Below are 11,648 nucleotides of genomic sequence, written 5' to 3'. Positions count from 1 at the left end.
TATAAATATTTTAATAAATTAATTTTTTTAGTGTTAAAAAATTACTACAATTTGTTTATTATAAAAAGAAAAAATAATTTTAATGAATGATCTTGTACTTACAAATAAAAAAAAAATTATATACAACTTTATTATTATTATTTTTATTGTTTCTTTTATAAAATAATGAATGAATGAAAACTTTTTGTTAATTTTTCAATTTAAAATTCTGCTATAAATGAAATAAAAATTAAATAGAAAATAAGCATTAATAATTAAAAACAGAAATAAATTTTATATTTTTAATTTAAATCTTGATCTTTTTTTACTTTAGATAACGCATTTTTTTCTAAAGCTTTTCTTTTTATAAAAAAATAATAATTATTATAATCAATAAAAATTAAGTTCTTTGTAGAATTAATTGTTATTTTTAAAATTTATAATTTTTCAAGAAATTAATAAATAGAATAATAATACAATTACTTTTCTGCTTAAAATTTTGCAGAATAAAAGAGAGAGAGAGGAAAAAAAAAAAAGTCTAATTTTTAGTTGTTTGTTCACACCTTCATTCTTCTATCATATTACATTTCCTCGCAAAACATAAATCTCGATGCGACGACGCGTAGGTCTATAGTCACATTGCACAAATATTTTAAAGTGAAATTAATGGCATTTTAAATATATTAAAACGCCATTAATTTTACTTAAAAATGTAAAAATTATTATTCAAAAACTGTTTGAATTGCGTATTTAAAATAAATGTCAATTATCTAATTGATTTAGACGCGTGGGATTTTTATTGAACTGTCTTCGGAGCCATAATATAAAATATTTAATTTTTTTTTTTTATTTAATTAAATTTATAAATAAATGTGACGAGAAATAGTTATTGTGTACGATAATTTACATCGTTGCAATTGCTATATAGAATGTGACANTTTTTTATTTAATTAAATTTATAAATAAATGTGACGAGAAATAGTTATTGTGTACGATAATTTACATCGTTGCAATTGCTATATAGAATGTGACAGACGGACATTTCGCATTAATATATTTTTAAATAACATATTTTTTTATATAGTTTTTCGATTTATATATTTGTTGTATTTTTATTTTTTATTCGAATGTTAAAGGAGAATTTTATTTTAATTCGAATAACTAAAGGAGAGTTTACAAAGTCCCGTTTAAATATTCAGAAATGACTTTAGAAGAGTATTTATACACAAATTATAAAGAAAATTTCGTTTCATTGTTTTAAAATAATGATTTTATATAGCCTATTATAACGTAATACATACTAATGTAATTAAAAATTCTGTTAGTACATCGAAATATATACCTATGGATAATCACAATAAGAAAAATAAGAAATCATTAAAGAACTTGGAAAAAATCCTTACAAGAATTAAACCAAAAAAACGGAATAATAAAAGATTCTGGATGCCAAACAGTCCCTGTTTCTGTAATAAAAACAGTCAAGTAGATTGTGACGAAGTATTCCCCAATGTATACATAGGCAACGAGGCATCAGCAAGATGTAAGATGTTTCTCAGGTACATGAACTTCACGCACATTCTAAACGCAGCAGAAGGTCGAGATTTTGGTAAAGTCAACACTGGAACTTCTTATTACGGTGACATGAGTGTAGAATATCTCGGTTTAAACATCGATGATGTCGTTTCTGAAAAAATAAATACATACTTCGACGTCGCAGCTAATTTTATCGATAAAGCAATTCAAGGCGGTAAAGTTTTAGTGCATTGTGTAATGGGAGTATCACGATCTGCTACGCTCGTCTGTGCTTTTCTCATGATCAAGAGAGGGATGAGTGCAGAGCAAGCCTTAACTACACTCAGAAGAAAGAGAAGCGTTTATCCAAATTATGGCTTTATCTACCAATTAATTGATTTAGAAAAACATCTTAAGAAGTCCAAGAAAAATTGAAGAATTAAAAAAAAATTTAAATATTACAAATGATAAAATTGTTCCAATTTTAAATTTAGGCCTATATTTTACAACAATTAAAACATTATTAACTAAATTAAGTTTTTGTCTATTTATAAATTATTTTATAAGACTTCCCCGATATTGTATGGCTTCTTAGAAACCATTTCGCAAATAATAAGAAGAATTAAAAACTCAAGTTTTGCAGTATAACTATTGTGAACTCATTCAGAAACAGGAACAAGTCAAAGCCAGTATGACAGTTCTTCAGCTGTAATTTACTTCCACCTCAACTTGACATGTGAATAGCCTATTATTACTATCAACTTTAAAAACTAGGAATGTCTGAACTTTAAAAAACTCGTTTTTATATAATGAAAAGTTTTTTTCTGGCTATACACAATATTAACATTTGGTAAATATAATAAATACGTTTAAACAAGAAAGATTTGAATGGGTAAAAGTACAACTTTTCTGATTTGATGTCGTAACGTTCAATGTTGATGATAGAAACAGCAGTGGCGATTGCAGCGCAGCATTTCTATCTATCTAGTTTGGTGCGAGTCATGTGGGGAGATGTCAGAGTTTGGCTCTGATTCTTAATTAAAACATTCAGGTAACTTTTTTTAAAAACTTTTGACAAAGAGAGACGTTAGGAAATCAGTAAAACCTCTTTATTTAATTGTTCAAATTAATATTTAGCTAGTAATTTATATAACAAAGGAACGGTTTTTGATAACCGCGAATGGCGCGCCGCGTCGCGTCGTAATACGTATCGGTTTGTATATCTGTGAATATTACCTGTTTCATTGTCTATATTTTTCATGAAAAATACACAAATACTTAAGGGCATTCATACGTTTAATAGTAATACGGATACAAAACCAATAATATTTATTATTACATAATAATACACTGAGAAAAATTACCGTTGTCTTTATATCGCTAGGAAGCGCATAACTTAAAATAATCATCGTATAACAATCAATAATTATATGTTTATTTTTACTTATTTATATTAAGAATACAGAAATATAATATATTTCATAACATTTTAACGAAAATTATAAAATATAAATCACAGGTGATGTGAAAATTGTATTCGCTAAGAGACGCGGCGCGGCGTCGCGTACATTGACGCGCGCGGTGACATTCATTATCTCGATTAATGCCTTATAGTTCTTGGATAAAATATTATAAAAATTATTTCCAAAAAATCTATTTTAAACATAAATTATTTAAATTGTAATTCTTTGAATATTGATCTGATTTTTAATGTTTTTACTCGTATTATAAAAACGTTAACGATTTTAAATGCCATTTTAAGATGTGGATGATTAGTTTTTCTTGGTTTTTAATGTATCTGTAACTGATGCTGGGACATCAATGGTGATGACGACCATCTCGTGGCACGTTCATGGTGGCAATTTCGTGATTTACGAGTTGGTTTCTTCATTGTTTTCCCTGGATATCATTATCCCAATCGTTCGATAGTGTCAATGGTATGTGGAACGTCGTTTCTGTAGATAACAATTGATTCATGGTTGATCTAAGAGAAGCAAAAACATGCTTGCAATTTATTTATTTATTTACAAACAAAATATATTTATTTTATAATTTAATTAATATAAGCTTAACAAATGTAATATAATTTTCATAAAACTGAACAGATAAGAGTTCAATTTTTAAAAATTTTCTTGCTTTCTGGAATAATTTTTGAAATGATTTAAAATATATATATATTTAAAAGTATNTAATTTTTATTACAAGATATTAATGTCTCTTACTTAAATTGGGTGGAATTTCTGTGTAATAATGGCATCTTCATATAGAAATTGATACATAACTTATATATATTTAATTTGAATATGACATGTTGATGTGATGTTTATTCTTTAATTACTTACAAAACAAAAATGGATATACGTCCATTTTTATTTTGTAATTAAATTAATTCGTTAAGTTGATTTGCGGAAAGAAAAAAAAAATACGTGATAATATTCTTATTTTTCAAAGATATTCGCATTGCAATTGGCTAATTTTTTTACTTCAACAAATTAAAATATGATTAATTATAATAATTTGTAAAATGGACAGTCAAAAGTCTGTATTAAAAATTATTGCACGTATTTAAATCTATTTATTCGGTGAAGGATGGCGTTAAGTCTGACACTTTTTGTTTTTCGTTTCAAGAAATTTCGTATGTAAAAGTTAATTAGAATGGCTTCAATGATGAAATAAAAAGAAATCTTTTGTTGTTTATTTAATATTTATTGAATTTTCGATGCGAAATATGCGTACAATAACCCAGAAATTTTTTCTTTAGTTATAAAAGATGCAATTTCATTTTTATATCTTTTATACATCGTGATCCTTTGCATCAAAGAAGACATTTCTGATACAGCTTTAACTCGGAGGATCGACACAATTAAGGAATTGTTAATGATGTCACCACACGACGTGTATTCAAATTTGCATATACGTCAGATATGGGCTTTAAATTATGGTAAATTTATGAAAATCGTAAAAAATTCGATTTGTAGAATAATTATTTCAATATTACGCACGCGTTTCGTCGCGCGTTTAGTCTTACAATTAAATTATCATCGCGCGACACGCCGCATCGTGCGCGCGATATTTTCTTGTTTGTAATAATATTTATTTTTTATTATGTCATTTAATAGCGCAAATATTCGTGTAATAACGGAAATGAGAAAGATAAATTGACATTGCAGGGAATTAATGAGGAACACAAACGCGAAGCGTTCCTATTTGAATTATTTACACGCGCGCCGCGCCGCTGGCAAGTCAAATAAATAAAATAAGAGCATAGACAAACAATGATAAATTTTAGTATTTAATTTTACAGTTATAAAAACTTGATAATATTTGAATATACCAAGAAAAAAAATTATGTTTATTTGATACGAATTACCCCCAAAATATTCTTTGAACGAGCGCGGATTCAGGATAAACTATAATACAAGCACATGTTATACGAGGTCGTTCATGTTCGTAGTTATGTGAAATCAAGAAAATTTATGAAAAATTTAAATAATATAAATTTAAAGCATGGAAAATAATCTACAGATTGAAGTGTTTTCTTTTTGTTTCCCTTTTTTCTTCATATTTTTAAGTATTTTCTGGTTTGTATTGAGATAAAAAACGGNAAATGGTTATTTTATAATTTAATTAATATAAGCTTAACAAATGTAATATAATTTTCATAAAACTGAACAGATAAGAGTTCAATTTTTAAAAATTTTCTTGCTTTCTGGAATAATTTTTGAAATGATTTAAAATATATATATATTTAAAAGTATTTTTATTTTTGCATAATTCGTTAATTCAACTTTTAAATATTTAAGTTTATTACGCAAAGAATGGCGAAAATTGCATTTCGTCACGTCACTCGTTACTTCATTATCTGACTTAAGTGTTTCTATATTCCTAATAGAAATATATATATAAATTTAAAAAGAAATATTGTATTATTATATTTTTAAATAAAATTATTTACACGAGTTAATATCCTAACAATATAGTTACATAATACGATTCGACGCGACGCGACAGTAAGCGTGACGTTCATTACCACGTGATCGATAATAAAAACGTGACGGCGTCATTTATATAATGCATTCTGACTGATCAACTGGATTTTATTTACTTTAAAATTTAATTAATAAGATACTTTTAATTACATTAACGAATTTAAAAAGAAAAAACTTTTTGATTATTGCATATATCTTTATATTTTTTTTATAAATAATTAAATCTGTAAAAGAAATAAAATAAATATAATTAAAATATTTACCGCCATCTAGTATCAAATTCTTTAAATTATTTTTTATAATTAATTTTTTTTAACTAACGAATTAATTATAATTTACCACGCTTCGTTAAAAAATTTTATAAACTAATTCTATTTAATTATGTTTTTTTATTATTATTAATCTGATTTAAAATAAAAAAAATGCTAGATGTTTTCCATAATTCTAATATATGCAGATAGATGGAGACACGGTACCTTTCCTTAGTCCTGTTAATGATGTCACCACACGACGTGTATTCAAATTTGCATATACGTCAGATATGGGCTTTAAATTATGGTAAATTTATGAAAATCGTAAAAAATTCGATTTGTAGAATAATTATTTCAATATTACGCACGCGTTTCGTCGCGCGTTTAGTCTTACAATTAAATTATCATCGCGCGACACGCCGCATCGTGCGCGCGATATTTTCTTGTTTGTAATAATATTTATTTTTTATTATGTCATTTAATAGCGCAAATATTCGTGTAATAACGGAAATGAGAAAGATAAATTGACATTGCAGGGAATTAATGAGGAACACAAACGCGAAGCGTTCCTATTTGAATTATTTACACGCGCGCCGCGCCGCTGGCAAGTCAAATAAATAAAATAAGAGCATAGACAAACAATGATAAATTTTAGTATTTAATTTTACAGTTATAAAAACTTGATAATATTTGAATATACCAAGAAAAAAAATTATGTTTATTTGATACGAATTACCCCCAAAATATTCTTTGAACGAGCGCGGATTCAGGATAAACTATAATACAAGCACATGTTATACGAGGTCGTTCATGTTCGTAGTTATGTGAAATCAAGAAAATTTATGAAAAATTTAAATAATATAAATTTAAAGCATGGAAAATAATCTACAGATTGAAGTGTTTTCTTTTTGTTTCCCTTTTTTCTTCATATTTTTAAGTATTTTCTGGTTTGTATTGAGATAAAAAACGGAAAAATTATTAATTTTTAAACAATCAATTTTTATAAAATTACATTCGACCCCTCCTATAACACTGTTGATAATTCCGTTTTATATGAATTCCATGTTGTACGAGTCACTTAGATTTTACAAATACGTGAGCCGTTCACAGCCCGACACACGCATTTGTAAAATTTAAGTGACTCGTACAACATGGAATTCATATAAAACGGAATTATCAGCAGTGTTATAGGGGTGTCGACTGTACTTAATGTATTTGTTACAAAATGATTTTAGTACTTGAAAAGTTATTTATAAATAAAGCGCTGTCATTTTTATGAATTTTGACGATAGACTTGTTCGAAAAATCGTGAAAAAATTTTTGGAATTCATATACAAAAGATTTTTTTTTATTATAAAATAATTATAATAATCAGATTTAGTAATTTAAATATTATAATTAAAGAGAAAATCTGTAGAAAGAACTATTGGACAAATCTCCGCCAAGTTTAGTATGCTGTCCCGAGCATGCGGTTTTTAATTTAGGAAAAATTTTACTTCAAAATTCAATCGTTAGAGGAAAGTTTGGCACTGCCGTTTCTTTAATGTGCATATTACGAACGTTTTCTAACAGATCTTGAGAGTTAAGAAACACATTGCAATAATTTTATTTTAATAACACGTGAAATGGTACTCATACCATAACTATTCACTTGCAGAAAAATTGTGAAAAACTGTGATTCTTTTTATATCCGAGATTTGTTAGAAGACGTGGCACTACAGCAGAATTTTGAGGTAAAATACTTTCCCGTAAATCGAAATCGTATACTAGGAACAAATTTAGTATGTATACTAAATTTGATAGAGATTTGCCCAATAGTTCATTGAACAGAGGGCTTTGAACACCTACTCTTTAATCATAATCATTGATCACCATGTATTTTAACGCAATTATTTCAGATTAAGATACTTCTTAGAAATAAAAGTGAAGATATTATAAGAAACTTTAGAAGATATCATTTTAAAATAACCTTCTTCATTGTTGATTCCTTTTACTCCATTTGCCCTGTGAAAACACTAAATAGATTTCGTTTTTCTTTTATTATTTTAATAAGTTTTATGAAATAATTTTCATTACAAGATATTAATGTCTCTTACTTAAATTGGGTGGAATTTCTGTGTAATAATGGCATCTTCATATAGAAATTGATACATAACTTATATGTATTTAATTTGAATATGACATGTTGATGTGATGTTTATTCTTTAATTACTTACAAAACAAAAATGGATATACGTCCATTTTTATTTTGTAATTAAATTAATTCGTTAAGTTGATTTGCGGAAAGAAAAAAAAAATACGTGATAATATTCTTATTTTTCAAAGATATTCGCATTGCAATTGGCTAATTTTTTTACTTCAACAAATTAAAATATGATTAATTATAATAATTTGTAAAATGGACAGTCAAAAGTCTGTATTAAAAATTATTGCACGTATTTAAATCTATTTATTCGGTGAAGGATGGCGTTAAGTCTGACACTTTTTGTTTTTCGTTTCAAGAAATTTCGTATGTAAAAGTTAATTAGAATGGCTTCAATGATGAAATAAAAAGAAATCTTTTGTTGTTTATTTAATATTTATTGAATTTTCGATGCGAAATATGCGTACAATAACCCAGAAATTTTTTCTTTAGTTATAAAAGATGCAATTTCATTTTTATATCTTTTATACATCGTGATCCTTTGCATCAAAGAAGACATTTCTGATACAGCTTTAACTCGGAGGATCGACACAATTAAGGAATAAATATTTTTTTGCTAAGTTTAAGCTTAATAAATGAGAAAATCATATTCAGATTAATCAATATATTCATAAATTTATTTATATGAAATAAATTTCTGATGAATATTGTTCAATTATATTCTGTATCATTGATGTTACACGTTACGACTGTCCCAGATTTAGGATACTGGGCCAAGTAGGCTTTACGTTCAAATTTACGAGATATTTATATTGCTATATATCACTTTGAAGAAGTAATTCAAGTTATTACAATGTATTTGAAATGTTTAGTTATTTAGTTAATAATTTATTATAAATACATACACTAAAAAAGGGGAAAATAAGGCATTACTTAGTATTTGAAGAAAGTAATTGGCCAAACTGGACTCATTTGGGGAGGGTCAAACGGGTTCAGTTATGAGAGAACATTTTACGAAAGGTTTCTTAGATATTAATGTGATGTAATTTAATTACCATTAATTTTTGTTTAATAAACTAAATTAAGTTGCGTCATTATTTCTTTACCGTTTATTAAAAAGTTTTAAAAAGACAAGTGTGTTTCTTTATGAATTTTAGCAAATTAGAATTTGCATTTTTGTTAATAAATTGTAAATTTTTTCCTTTCAAACTCTTCACGCTTGTTAAATTATTAAATTTTAAATTAAAAAATCACACTTTAAAGTGTATTTGGCTTCAACAGTAATGTTGTAAGCTGTTCTGATAAAAACATCATGACAAAAAAGCATAAATATTGTAACATATCATTTTCACTTCTACACTTTTTTTTTAATTTATGCTTTTTCATGAATGATTTTTTTTTTTAAATTATAAATGATAACGTTGCTCATCATATTTACTGACAAAATTTACTTTGGATAAAGGAAAAAGAAAGGGAAACTTTTCAATATCTTGTCGACCCCCCTATAACACTATTGATAATTCCGTTTTATAAGAATTCTGTGTTGTACGAGTAACTTAGATTTTACAAATACGTGAGCCGCTCACAGCCTGGCACACATATTTGTAAAATCTAAGTAACTCGTACAACATGGAATTCTTATAAAACAGAAAAATCAATAGTGTTATAGGGGGGTGGACTGGTATTGACATTTAATTACTTTATAAATATTTCTTATGCAAGAGGAATGAAGCAACGCCTGAAAAATGTAACAAAGAATTTCATCTTATTTTATATAAACTCAATATGTTTTTTCTGACGTCTCTGTCCGAATATATAGGGCCCTGTTCCTCACCCCTCATCGTGGGCCTGGTAGAACTCAATAAAAAAGGCCCTCTTATTTGTTAATACCCACAAGAGGGAAGAAGACAAGTACTGCATTTTAAAATGCATTAAATTTTTAGTTAATTATCATATACAAANACGTCACGCCGATGATACTCAATCGGGTTTGATAGTGGCCACCAGAGTTAATGGGTAATAAAACTTAAAACTGTACAGGTCGAGTTGATTATCGTGTTAACGCTATGTGCGGACAGCCGAAACTAATCCCCCTGGCGTCCCCCCAACGTTGTGTCGTCCCCCCATACTCCCTAGTCTAGAAACAAAATTAATTAATGTAGCTTTCTCCCTCAACGAAAAATTTGTCCGCTTAGTAGTGACAGCTCGTCCCGGTGATAAATGCCAGCAGACTTTCATTGCAGACCCCGTCAGTCGTAAATGTCACGTATAAACCTAATTATACCCTAAATGTGGGTTTAAAAATGTATCCCGACGACGTTAAGTTTGTTGGTGACGTTTTGTTTTGGTGACATTCTCGCTTGAAAAGTAAAAGAATGTGCTGAAAAGTCGACAATTTATCGTTTAAACCAGATGAAGCACTTTTCTTTTGTTTTCTACTCTTTACTAGTCGATGATAAGTGAGGGTTGAATTAAAATCTTACTTTTCTTTGTTCTCCTAATGTTTGTTCACCACTTCTTTTCGTTTGTTCCTATTCTTTCCTGAATTATTGTCCAATGTAATCTCTCTGATTTATTCCTCAACGTGTTTAATATTTGTTTGTTTATTAATTAACAACTGTTCGGTTCTTTTTCCGTCCTTTTCCCAACCCATTTCCATGTCTTCGTGTGTTTGTAACGCAAAAAATACCATCATTTCCATCTCTTCTTCCAACTGTTTCTATGTATTTTATGTAATTTGTAGCGCGGATTTTCTCTTATACTCTTCAAGTGGCTTATGTTTTCTGTTTGTAACACAGAAAACATAAGCTACTTATGTTTTCTGTGCTGGTTGTTTGATGATTGTTTACATAGTTTTCTATAATAAGCATACATATAACCTGTACCGTTGTAACGCTTAGAGATTGCCTGTAAAACCTTCAAAATAACTTTTTTTTTTGTATAATTTTAACAATATTTGTAACGTAGCTACATATTCTATAGATTGTAACGTAGATATATTTGTAAATATAGGAAATTATATGTGAAGTGACTCGTTTTCTCTCGTAGATTCGCGTATTGTTAGCGCAAGTTCTTAGTTAGTAAAGCGAATTATTTCTAATTACTAACTTAAATTATTCTCGTATTTAAATAAATAATAATCTAAAATATAAATTAAAGCGAATAAATCGGCATTAACAACATTATTTTCATTTTTTATCAGGCGTTAACGCTCATCGATTCGAACTTTTTCGCCGAGTTGAAGCTGTATGTGGTAACAATTTGGCCAATGCCTTGTACATAATCACCTGCCTTGACATATTTGACACTATTATCAATCACTGCTGCTGCTAGTCTTTAGTTTTAATCGATAGATATTAATTAGAAGATATGTATAATCTTATTCTGTCCCTTTAATACGATTATCAGCTTACGCAAAGGGCCTATTGCTTCGTTTTTTACAAAGACAAATTCTTTATTTTGCGTTACGATCGTAATCCGAGTTAAGAAAAAAACGTTATAAATGCAATATTTATATTTTATATTTGAAGTTAACTCGATTTACAGGTAAATACTTTGTAAATTTCGTTTAGTAACGCCGCAATTTTATTAATTTGTTACGCGTGTTTCTGTGTTACGAACTGTTTCTATCAGTTTCAGCTTTTTTCTTTGTTTTAAAGTGCTTTTATTATACTTTATATCTTGTATTTATAACTTCGATTGTTCTCATATATTGTTTGTAACGCGAATTGTTTAATAACACAGCAATTTGTATGTATACAGGTCTATCTTTCT

At 27.6% G+C, this 11,648-nt stretch overlaps 1 pseudogene; it reads left to right on the top strand.

The window, feature by feature from the left end:
- The first annotated feature begins 1,254 nt into the window (after window positions 1-1,254).
- LOC111636968 lies at window positions 1,255-2,002 on the top strand (annotated as a pseudogene).
- Window positions 2,003-11,648: the final 9,646 nt, after the last annotated feature.

The sequence above is a fragment of the Centruroides sculpturatus genome, unplaced genomic scaffold, assembly GCF_000671375.1.
Source record: "Centruroides sculpturatus isolate CEXI.00-Female unplaced genomic scaffold, Cexi_2.0 scaffold60, whole genome shotgun sequence".
Taxonomy (NCBI): Eukaryota; Metazoa; Arthropoda; class Arachnida; order Scorpiones; family Buthidae; genus Centruroides; species Centruroides sculpturatus.
Note: the sequence above shows the minus strand (reverse complement) of the source record. Positions and strands in the feature narration are given on the sequence as shown.